The 12,565-nt window shown below is 37.6% G+C and overlaps 1 protein-coding gene across 4 annotated transcripts in view; it reads left to right on the forward strand.

Moving 5' to 3' along the window:
* Positions 1–12,565, forward strand: part of CDK14 (cyclin dependent kinase 14) — a 600,313-nt gene that overhangs the window by 431,248 nt on the left and 156,500 nt on the right. The gene's annotated exons all lie outside the window — the stretch shown is intronic.

A 12,565-nucleotide genomic window follows, 5' to 3' on the forward strand; every position in this document is an offset into this window, starting at 1 on the left:
GACTGTTTGCCAAATGCTTTCATGTGCATTCTCTCACGAGGTCATCAAAAGAGGGCCAAAGACAGGAAGATGCATGAAGCTGAAGCTCCGTGAGGAAAGCCCCACAAGGTAGCATGGGGCCAGGACCACACACAGCAGTCAATGCTGCCATGATAGGATTCAGAAAAAAAAAAACACTGCTAAGTCAGTGCCAAACATAGACAAGTTGTCTGTTAATTGCTCATACCTGTGTGGTGAGCTGGGTTTCAGCTGATTTTGTCCTGGTTTTTTGCAGGGTTCTCCTCCAAGATAGATGCAGGTTGGGTTCTGGTCTTTCCACACATCTCTCATCCTCCTTGGAATGGCAGCTATGAAATAGTGCTCTTCCTGTGACAAGACAGGGAGAGCACAATGCCACAGACACATTTCAAACCTCCACTGTGTCAATACCACTGACATCCATTGTTCACGCCAAATGTCATATCCATGGGGCAGAGACGCAAACCCCACACCTGAAGTAGGGGTGAAGAGAGGGACGAGAAGAAATATTTACTGAATAATGATCTAATCTCCCACACTAGGGTTTATGACTTCTAGGCTTATCAGCTACCCCTGACTAAAATAAGTGAATCAGCCTTGATTTGTTTAAAATGATGTTGATTTTAAAAACTTCTTCAGACCATTATCATATGGCTCCTGCAAGACAAATCCATGACTATGGAATAATAACTGTTCTCCTGGTATAGAGGTTAAAGGAAAGATCTTTATTTATTTATTTATGATGCAAGTAATATTTCACCCCCAAATATCCAAGTAAGGCATGATAGACTGATGACTAATAATTAGCTCAGTTGTAAGACCTGAGGAAATCTCCTTCACTTACACTTGTCCTTGAGACAGCGCTGTCAGAACATCTTTGTAGCTGACAGACAATGATAATGTTTGCAATGGAGGTTATTAAGAAAGAACATACATGTGTATGTATGCAGATGCTTTCACCTCTAGAGCCAGCTTTGTAAATCCAACTAATAATCTCTCGATTGTTAAAAAGGACAATCGCTATTCTCTCAGAATACTAATCCTTGCTCTCCACTAGTGCATTAAAAATCACAGAATTACATGTAAGGATTTAGAAAAGTATTGAAGTGTCTGTGATTTTTATTCATTTCTTTAACTGTCACCTCAAGAGGGGTACTTTAGGAAAACTTGAGCATTTACCCTCCCTAGAGTAATACTGCTTTCAATATGCAGTATGTCTGCCTTGGGTAAGGATAACTTCATGATGCAAGAGGGTCAGTTTTTCAAGCGTATCAATAATAGTTGTGATAGTAGTAGTAATAGCTAGCAAGTATTGAATGTTTATTGTGCTTCAGACACTCTTATCAGCTCTTGAGATGCATTTCCTTATTGAACACTCACAGTAAATTTACAAAGTAGGTACTGTCACTACTCCCACCTGTGATAGAGAGAAACTGAGACACCAAAAGGTTGTTGTTGTTGTTGTTGTTGTTGTTGTTATGTTGTTATGTTGTTATGTTGTTAAGTGTTATGTCCAAGGTACTAGAACCTGGAAGACATTGTCTGGCATTTCCTATGAACACAAGACAGATATGCTCTCCTAGGCAAAAAGCTAATGCACTGACAGCATATGGAAAATGCAATGGGAGTGGGGAGAGTATTGTTTGTGTGCATGTTTTTTTTTAAGACTTTTTTATAGCGCTTTTAGGTTCACAGCAAAACTGAGCAGAAGGTAGAGAGATTTTCCACATATACCCTGTCTGCACAAAGTCACAGCTTCCCAGCTTCCCTGTTATCCACAATCCCCCCATGAGAGTAGTAAATCTGTTATAATCGATGAACCTACCTTGACACATCATTATAACCCAGAGTTCATCGTTTATGTTAAAGTTCACTCTTGGTGAACATTGTACATTCAACGGGTTTGGACAAATGTATAATGGCATGTATTCACTGTTACAGTATCCTATAGAATAATTTCACCCTGAAGAGTCCTCTGTGCATGGCCCACTGTTCCCTTCCTCTCCCCTAACCCTGGCAACCACTGATCTTTTTACAGTCTCTGTAGTTTTGCCTTTTCCAGAATGTCATATAGTTGGAAGTGTGCATGTTTTGTATTGCTGGTTACAGAAGCTTTGATCTCTTTGTGCTGCTGCTGGCTTTGTGCATTGTTGAGGTCAAATGTCAAGTCTCTTCCAACAGAGACACAGAAAGGTGTTACGGTATAGTGGCTAAGAGCATGGACTCCACATCGAGACCGTCGTCTGGGTTCAAATCCCAGCTCCGGGGGTGCCTGGGTGGCCCAGTCGGTTAAGTGTCTGACTCTTCAGCTCAGGTCATGATGTCATGATTTTGTGGGTTAGAGCCCCACATTGGGCTTCGTGCTGATGGTGTGGAGTCTGCTTGGGATTCTCTCTCTCCCTCTCTCTCTCTCTCTGCCCCTCCCCACTCATGCGTTCTCTCTCTCTCTCTCTCTCTCTCTCTCTCTCAGTAAGTAAACTTTAAAAAATCCCAGCTCTACTATTTGTGAGCTGTGTAACATGGACATGGCGCCCGGTGTCTTGCTACCTCAGTTTCTCTATGTGTAAAATGGAGGTAACCATAGCCCCTCCCCCATAGTGTTGGCATGAAGACTAAAGTGAATTCCTATTTGCAAACTACTTAATATACAAAAAATGTTTGCTAAATATCAAATAGGAGGCTTGGGTATCCCGGCTCTTCAGTAACAAACAGTAAGTAGACTGGGAGCAGAGTCCTGGTTCCTCTTCTGCCACTAGCCTGCATCATGGCCTCAGGCCACTCAACCTTTCCAACTTCAGTTTACTCATACATACAATGAAGCAGTTAGACTACCTGATTGCTCACACTGCCTGGGGGAGGTGCTGAGTGCCCTCTCTTTCTCCCTTAGGAGAGTTTAGATGGAGGTGTGAGTGGGGACCCATGGAGAGTAAGATGCAAAACCTTTCTTTTCCTTTCTTTTCTGGGAGCTGTAGAGATATGTTCTTATTTATGAATAGTACACTGTAGACTTTCATATGATTAAACTTTAATGGTTAAACTTTACTTCTCTAGAGAAAAACAGTGTATGGAAAGGGAAGCGTTCCATGACTTTTAGGTTGGATAGTTTGAAGACCGTCAGGGAATACGCACTCACAAAGCCACATTTGTGTGTGTGTTAGAAAAGCCAAGACAGGGGCGCCTGGGTGGCTCAGTCGGTTAAGCATCCGACTTCAACTCAGGTCACGATCTCGCGGTCCATGAATTCGAGCCCCGCGTCGGGCTCTGGGCTGATGGCTCGGAGCCTGGAGCCTGCTTCAGATTCTGTGTCTCCCTCTCTCTCTCTGCCCCTCCCCCGTTCATGCTCTGTCTCTCTCTGTCTCAAAAATAAATAAACGTTAAAAAAAAAAAAAAGAAAAGCCAAGACATGAGAAGTAAAAATATTTAATGAATATGGTAGAACGTTTGTTTCCGAAAGTTGCTCAGAGATTACTTATTTTAAAACTCACCCTGTTAGGAATTAAAAGCTGATCTGCTGCATCCAGGGTGGGTCAGAGTGCTTCAGTCTCCTCTGTCTACTTCTGAGGGTGACTGCTCAGCATTTTGAGATAGCCCTCTGGGTGACAGAGACAGTGGAGTTCTGTTCAGCATTAATATGTCATGTCACAACCTCTGGTTGATAACACTGGAGCTGTATCAAATCTCAGTCATTATGTACTTTGGGGATATCACGTGTGTTAAAACTGAATTGCAGTTGTGCAAACATACACATTATTTCTAAACTGCCCATTTGGGTCACTCTGCTTTTTTGGAGTTGAAATATTTAAAATCCCCTTATTTTGCAACAAGTTTAGCCCTCTCTGTCTGGGGTAAACTTTCATCTTCTGTGCAGGAGTGCTGCTTTACTTCTGTTCTAAGAGCTGTAGATACATAGTTTAAACCTGACTTTTCTATGTCCTGATAGGACTATCAACTGAAATGTTCAGCACTGGCTCAGTTTTCCTAATAAAAGAAAGTAAAGTGCATGAAAATTCTTGCACATACTTGTAAATACAGTTTTCTTTTATTGATGATCCATTAGTATCAGTCCCATGTTTTACTGTGGGCTACTTATGATGACACGTTTTGTGCATTACTATATGTCCACACTGCTAGAACAGGCCCTGGCAGACAGTAGGCACATGATAAATATTTGTAGAATAAATGAGAGAAAGAAAGAATACTCATGCCTCCTATCCTAAAGGACTTAAGAATATTATATGTTACATCAACAAGTAATAAGAGTGATTGAAATGTCACCAGAGTGGGGGCGCCTGGGTGGCTCAGTCGTTAAGCGTCCGACTTTAGCTCAAATCATGATCTCAAGGTTTGTGAGTTCGAGCCCTGTGACAGGATCTGTGCTGACAGCTCAGAGCCTGGAGCCTGCTTCGGATTCTGTGTCTCCCTCTCTCTCTGCCCCTTCTCTGCTCACACTCTCTCTCTCAAAAATAAATGAACGTAAAAAAAATTAAAAATGAAATGTCACCAGAGTGATTCATAACTGTGTTCATTGTTCACCTTCTAAAGAACCAGAGCCTTTTTGCCTCACCGAAATAATCCTAAAAAAGGCCTCAGGTTCACCACCTCTGCCAGGTAGTAGGATGGCCACAGTTCTTCGATGAAATTATTACTACTTTCTTACAAGCTCAGTAAGAAAGAGTAAATGTATCTGTTAAAATATAAAATAATCCTAAAAGATTTAAATTGTGAATGTTTGCATTTAGAGGAGTTAATTATCTAGTACATCCAACATTTCCTGTGGCATTTTGGACATAACTCATTTTTATATTAACTTATAAAAGACTTATTCTATGGTGTTATTTACATTGGATGATATTAAATCTGTTTGCAAAAGATAAACTAAAGTTTTAGACTTTTTAAGATCTCTTCTTATTGCTGCCCCTCCCCCCAAAAAGAAAGAAAAGTGTTGGTTTACAAACCCTGATTTCACCTCTCAAGTCCTTTGAACATACTTGAGGTTTTTAACTGGCTGGTTGATTTAACTATTTACTCATATGCTTTCCTGTTATTGAAGTTAAAAACACAGCAGTATCCCTTAAGATACAAAACAAACAAACATAAAACTGGTGAGAAAGAAATGAGGGGAAAAATTAATTGAAATTATTTTCCCGATGTCTACAGTACATACCTATAGCAAATGAGTAAATTCCAATTTAGGTTTTCTCTTCCTGTGGGTTAAAATATGCTTTCATAATGCCTCAAGCTATTGCAGATTTGTTTCTTTAGAGCTGGGAAACTAGAATGCGTGTCATTGTTCTCCAGTTGTTTTCCTGTGGAATTTCAACAAATTGCGGCAGTTTGAGGGAAAACCTTTCCAGTTTTCTGTCTTCTCACCCCCATCATATCGCATAGCAAGTGATTTCTTCTGTGCCCCAGCTCTCCTCCCTGGTCTCCCACTGTGTGTGATCATCCTCCGCAGTGTCCCTGCAATAAGACGAGAAGGTGAAAATCAGCCTGCAGGTTTAAATTAATTGCACTCCTCAGTTATGCTCAGAGTTAGCCAATGCTTTAAATCACAACATTCTAAACTTCTAGTTTAAGCATAATTGGAAAGAGAAAGCTGACATTAAAGTGGTAACTGACAGAGTAAACTTAAAGCAGAACAGTGTAAAACACTCATAGGCAAATAACTGAATCATCCGATAAAATTATTCAGAGGCAGTCGAATATTTTATTAAACATACCTGTTAGTGATTTGGAGCACTGATTTCAGCACCTTTTTGTTTTTAAAACTTGCATGACTAATTATGTTCTGTTTGTTCTAATGGAACATTACTTTTATTCATAATGGAAATCGTTTTTAAAATCTAATTTTTTCATGTAATGATAAATGTAATGCATGTTCACGGCAAAAAAAAATGTGAGCGAACCCTCCATTTGAAATTGTGTACTTTGGCAGTTAAGATCTGAGAGGCATTGGATACAAGAGAGCAGCTTCTGTGTTTTAGTGGGGCTAGCTTCAGATATTTGAGTTTATCCTGCCTTCATTTGGAAAAGAAACAGTGGCTCTGCCTCTGGGCTCCCAAGGGACTATGTCCATATCCACACTGCAGCACTGTTCACCCTGTGTTTGTAATTCTTTATTTGCGTTTCTGTGCCACTGATCTAAAACCAGGACTTACTCATTTCTGTGTCCAGTGCAGCTCCTGGTATCCAGGCAGGTGCCCAGGTAACATTTGCTAAAAGAATTGAGTCTATGTGAACAGTGATGGAAGGTAGACGTAGGAACACTTCATTCTTCCTTATTTTTTCTTCTTTCATATGGCATATTTCAATTTTGGCTCTTTTATGCATTGCTAAATCTGACATATTGTACTTCTGAAAAAATTTTCTATTAGCATATCCTGTCAAACTCTAAATAGAGGCAATTCTTAGAACTAATATTTATGTGCAGTCATTAATTGCAAGACTAATAATTTACTTGTAAATGCAAGATTGTATTAATTTTATCTGTAATGGAATTCTTGTTCCTCCTGAAATCATAGCAAATTATTTAAATTACTTTGTGGGGAGTACAAAGTTAAGGAGATCAAATTTGTTTTACAAGAACATGTGATGTAATTAATTTTTAAAATATATCTTGCTTTTTTAATACCAGACTTTAGATAATAATAATTTTTTAAAGACTTTATAAAAAGAACTGTTCTCCCCATTTCTCCTTTCTTTGTCAGTTAATCCTCAAACCTAGAATATGCCTTTAAATTTCTGCTCTACACCAACTGGCTGAATTATGTTGTGACTTTATAATACAGTCTAGTGGAGAATAAACTCAGGCATTAGATGATCTTTTGAGACATATAAATATATAATTGTTGGTGAGCACTTTCACCTAGAGCTTTAGAACAATAGATATTTGTAACAAGGCCTGATCTTCAGCGAATGCACACCATTATAGCATAATGACTAGTTTCTGCACTGATTGGTCAGTGCCCATGCCTTGCAGGTTATTAAATATTTTAACATTTATCCCTGCTTGAATGATGACTCTGAAACTCCATGAAAACTAAGTACCTTCTGAATCAGCCTGGAAAGATTAATGTATTCTCAGGGTAATATTTGAGTTGAATATGAAATTCTAAATCTTTGAAACCTGGAAATTGAAGATCAGTAAATGCTCTATAGTCATCTTAACTCCTACTTTTCTATCATACCCTATACCCAATTCATCAATAAATCTTATTGCTCTGCCTTTTAATGAGTTGCAGACTGACCCCTTCTCACTGCAGGCATTCTGTTACTATAACCCAAAGCACATCAACTCTCTCCCATACAGTTGTAATAAACTTTTTTTGGTCTTCCTGCTTCCACCCTCACTTTCGATAGTATATTTTCCAAAGAAGAGCCAGAATGGTCCTTAAAAAATGTCTAGATAGTGTCCCTCAGGCCACAATGGCTCTATGTGAGCCAGTCTTCTGCCCTTGGGCACCTTCTCTGTCTCAGCCTCCGCTTGCCTCTCCTACACTGTCTGCTCCAGCCACCTGTCCCGCAGACCCACTCCAGCCTTGCATGTCCTGGCTGGAATATGAACTACCTGCTTGCATGTAGGTTTTCTGTGTGGTTCCCTTCTATATCCTCAGCCCCAAGAAGTACACCAAGGACACAGTAGTTGCTCAATAAATAGTAGTTGAACTAATGAATCATTGCTTCCAGTCATTCCATTTCGATAAACTCTGTGTTTAGAAATAGGAGGCTGAGGGGCGCCTGGGTGGCTGTCGGTTAAACATCCGACTCTTGGTTTTGGTTCAAGTCATGATCTTACAGTTTGTGAGTTCGAGCCCTGCACTGGGCTCTGTGCTGAAAGTGCAGAGCCTGCTTGGAATTTCTCTTGCCCCTCTCCGACATGTCCTTGTTCTCTCTTTCCCTCTCTCTCTCTCAAAAAATAAATAAATAAACATTAAAAAAATAGTAAGCTGAGTATGTTCTTAAATTTATTTTTGTTCTTCTTATCAAATGGTTGTTCTTACACAGGAAACATACCATCCCAAAGCAATATCAACCATTTACATTATCTCCTTTAAAATCTTGTAATTAAAAGCAGACAACACTGAAAAAAGATACCAACCAATATTAAGCAAAATTAAGCCTTTAGGTATTCAATTTTTAAAAAGAAACAGGATCAATATGAAAAAGAAACCATTTAATTTTATTGGAGGACATACACACAAATCCTGTCTAAATGAAAAGACATACCATATTAATATATACAAAGATTTTATGTCATTCTTTTCAGATAAATATATATTTTAATGAAACTCCAACCAGATTTCCAATGGGAACTTTATTTTGTTGACTGACTTTTTTGTTTGAAACTCCCCTTCCCTCATCACCTGATCTAAAGTGTCCCTCTCATACTGGTCAGTCTACATTATATCTCCTTGTTTTACTTTGCAGAACACTTTTTTCCCCAGTTTCATTGAGATATAATTGACATATAGCATTGTGCAAGTTTAAGGTGTGATTTTATATATATTCATATACATACATATATATATATATATACATATATATATATATATATTACAAGATGATACCACAGTAAGTTTAATTCACACATCCATCACTTCACATAATTATGATCTTTGTGTGTCTGTGGTGAGAACTTTATTTTTAATGTTTATTTTTGAGAGAGAGAGAGAGAAAGAGCATGCACATGAGAGAGGGGCAGAGAAAGAGGGAGAGAGAGAGAGTCCCAAGACCGAATCCTGCAGAGTCCAACGCAGGGCTGGATCTCATGAATCATGAGATCATGACCTGAGCCAAAGTCAAGAGTCGCACTTAACCAACTGAGTCACCCAGTCTCCCCACTGTGGTGAGAACTTTTAAGATCTACTCTCTTGGCAAGTTTTAAATATACAATGCAATATTGTTAACTAAAATCACTATGCTTTCCATTAAGTCCCCAGAATTTATCCATTTTATGACTGGAAATTTATACCCTTTGACTGCTTTTCATCTGTTTCTCTACCTCACACCCCTTGCCACTGTCAACCGCCAGTCTGTTCTCTTTTATGAGTTTAGGGGTTTTTTTAGATTCCACATATAAGTGAGATCATACAGTATTTGTCTTTCTTTGATTTATTTCACTTAGCATAATGCCCTCAGGTCCATTCATGTTGTCACAAATATCAGAATTTCCTTTATTTTTATGGCTGAATAATATCCATTGTGTGTGAATGTACGGGTACACATTTTTTTTCATCCATTCATTCATCAGTGGGCACTTAGGTTGTTACCATATCTTGGCTGTTGTAAATAATGTTGCAGTAAACATAAGAGTGCAGAAATCTCTTCTAATCATTTCATTTCCTTCAGATACATACCCAGAGGTGGAATTGCTGGATCATATGGTAGTTCTCTTTTTAATTTTTTGAGGAACCTTCATACTGTAAAGTGGCTGCACCAGTTTACATTCCCACCAACAGTATATAAACATTCCCCATTCTCCACATTCTCGCCAGCACTTGTTATTCTGGTGTTTTGATAATTGCCATGCTAGCTTGTGTGATGTGATATGTCATTGTGGTTTTGATTCACATTTCCCTGAAGATTAGTAATGTTGAGCACTTTTTCATGTACTTGTTGGCCAGTTGAATATCTTCCTTGGAAAAATGTCTTTTCAGGTCCTTTGCCCACCTCTTAATTAGATTATTTGTTTGTTTTTGTTTTTGTTTTTGTTTTTGTTTTTTGCTATTGAGTTATATGAGTTCTTTATATAATTTGCATATTAACTTCTTATCAGATATGTGGTTTGCAAATATTTTCTCCCATTCTGTAGGTTACCTTTTCGTTTTGTTGATGGTTTCTTTTGCTGTGCAGAAGGTTTTTACTTTGTTGTGGTCTCACTTGTTTATTTTTGCTTTTGTTGCTTGTGCTTTGGGTGTCGTATCCATAAAGTGCCTAGGAGCTTTTTCCCTATGTTTTCATCTCTACTTTCAGGTCTTAAATGTAAGTCTTTAATGCTTTTTGAGTTAATTTTTATGCATGGTTTAAATAGGGGTCCAGTTTCATTCTTTTGCATGTGAATATCCATTTTTCCCAGTACCATTTATTGAAGAGATTATCTTTCCTCCATTGAGTATTTTGGCTCCCTTGTCAAATATAAGTTGACCATAGAGCACAAGTTTAATTCTGGACTTTCATTTTTGTTCTGTTAGTCTATGTGTCTGTCTTTATGCTACTACTGTACTGTTTTGATTACTGTAAGTTTGTAAGATAGTTTTAAATCATAAAGTGCAATTACTCTAGCTTTGTTCTTTATTCTCAAGATTACTTTGACTATTTGGGGTCTTTTGTGGTTCCATACACATTTTAGGACTATTTTGTTTATGTTTTTGTTTTTATTAAAAAATAGTAAAATAGTATTCTAATAGTATAGTATTAGACCTTAGGTGATGTTGGGTAATATGAACCTTTTATGATATTATTTCTTCCAATCCATAAACACAGGATTCCTTTACATTTATTTATGTCTTCAATCTCTTTCATCAGTATTTTAGTAATTTTCAGTGTACAGATCTTTTACCTCCTTGGTTAAAATTATTCCTAGACATTTCATGTTTTTGATGCTGTTATAAATGCAACTGTTTTATTTATTTCTTTTTCAGATAATTCAGTATTATTATATAGAAACACAACTGACTTTTATGTATTGATTTTGTGTTCTGCAACTTTACTGGATTTGTTTATTCTAATGGTTTTTTGGTAGAGTCTTTAAGATGTTATCTGTGTAAAATCAGGTCATCTAGAAACAGAGACAGTCTTACTACTTCCTTTCCACTTCAGATGCCTTTTATTTCTTTTTCTTTCTTTCTTTCTTCCTTTTTTTTTCCTGATTGCTCATGATCAGACTTTTAGTAGCATGTTGAATAGGAATGCTGAGAGTGGGTATCCTTGTATTATTCCTGATTTTAGAAGAAAAGCTTTCCACTTTCCCTGATTGAGAATGATTATTAGCTGTGGACTTGTCATATACGGCCTTTTCTATATTGGGGTATATTCCTTCTAGACCCAGTTTGTTAAGAGTTTTTATCATGAATAGATGTTGAATTTTGTCAAGTGCTTTTCCTGCATCTGTTGAGATAATAATATGATTTTTATTTTTTATATTCTATTAATGTATATCACATTGATTCATTTGCATATATGAAACCATCCTTGCATTCCAGGGATGCATAATATAGAGGCACATTTTTTCATTGCTGGTAGGAATATGAAAAGTAGTATGTCAGCATCTATTAAAACGTAAAATGTGCATACCAGTTGTCAAGCTGTTCTATATGGAGAAATCTGTCTTGGGGCGCCTGGGTGGCTCAGTCGGTTAGGCGTCCGACTTCGGCTCAGGTCATGATCTTGTGGTCAGTGCGTTCGAGCCCCGTGTCGGGCTCTGTGCTGACAGCTCAGAGCCTGGAGCCTGTTTCAGATTCTGTGTCTCCCTCTCTCTGACCCTCCCCTGTTCATGCTCTGTCTCTCTCTGTCTCAAAAATAAACATTAAAAAATTTAAAAAAAAAAGAAATCTGTCTTATAAAAATGAAAACATTAGTATACAGAGGTAGATGTGCAAGGATATTTTTTGAAGCATTGTTTTTAAGGGAAAAGGAACTGGAAGCTACCAAATTTTCCTCAGTAGGAGAATGGTCAAAAACTATGGTACTTCTATCCTGTGTAATATTATACAGTTTTAAAACAAGTATTACATCTATTTTCTTGATTTAAAGGACTGTTTGCTCTATAGTATTAAGTACCTTAAAAAATTCAGAGAATGTTTACTGTGCAATCCATTTTAAAATTAAAATAGTACATATATTTGTGTGTATATATGGGTTTGTGTTTATAAACATAAAGAAATATGTGGAAAGAAAATACCCAAGCCATTAACAATTGCTGTATTTTCAGGAGTCAAAAACAAGGAGCAGGAGGGGTGCCTGGGTGGCTCAGTCGGTTAAGCATCTGACTTCGGCTCAGGTCATGATCTCACGGCTTGTGAGTTCAAGCCTCGTGTCAGACTCTGTGCTGACAGCTCGGAGCCTGGAGCCTGCTTCAGATTCTGTGTCTCTCCCTCTCTCTGCCCCTCCCCTGCTCACACTCTGTCTCTCTCAAAAATAAATAAACATTAAAAAAATTATTAAAAAAATAATAAGGAGCAGGAGAGGTGTGTGCTACTTTATTGTTTAACATGGTAAAACATATTACATCTTAATTTAAAAATATAATAAAGATGATTCAATGATGAATGTAAATATACATTATAGGACATTAGTAGTTTGACTTTGAGCATGTATAAATACCAAGTAGTGTAAGAAAGGAGAACCAGCACTACTGTATTTGGTTAGAGATGTCTTCATAGTGAAAACAGTGGCTCTCACTTCACTGATGTGTCAAAGTTCTTCAAACTACTTACAGTTTGGAGGTTTGGAATTTGTGTTTCTTTTTCAACTCAATTAAAACTTAGTTATTCTCAGAAATAATTACTAGGAAACAGATTATTAAATAAATCACCCTACACATAAGAAA

The sequence above is a fragment of the Panthera tigris genome, chromosome A2 (assembly GCF_018350195.1).
Source record: "Panthera tigris isolate Pti1 chromosome A2, P.tigris_Pti1_mat1.1, whole genome shotgun sequence".
NCBI lineage: Eukaryota > Metazoa > Chordata > Mammalia > Carnivora > Felidae > Panthera > Panthera tigris.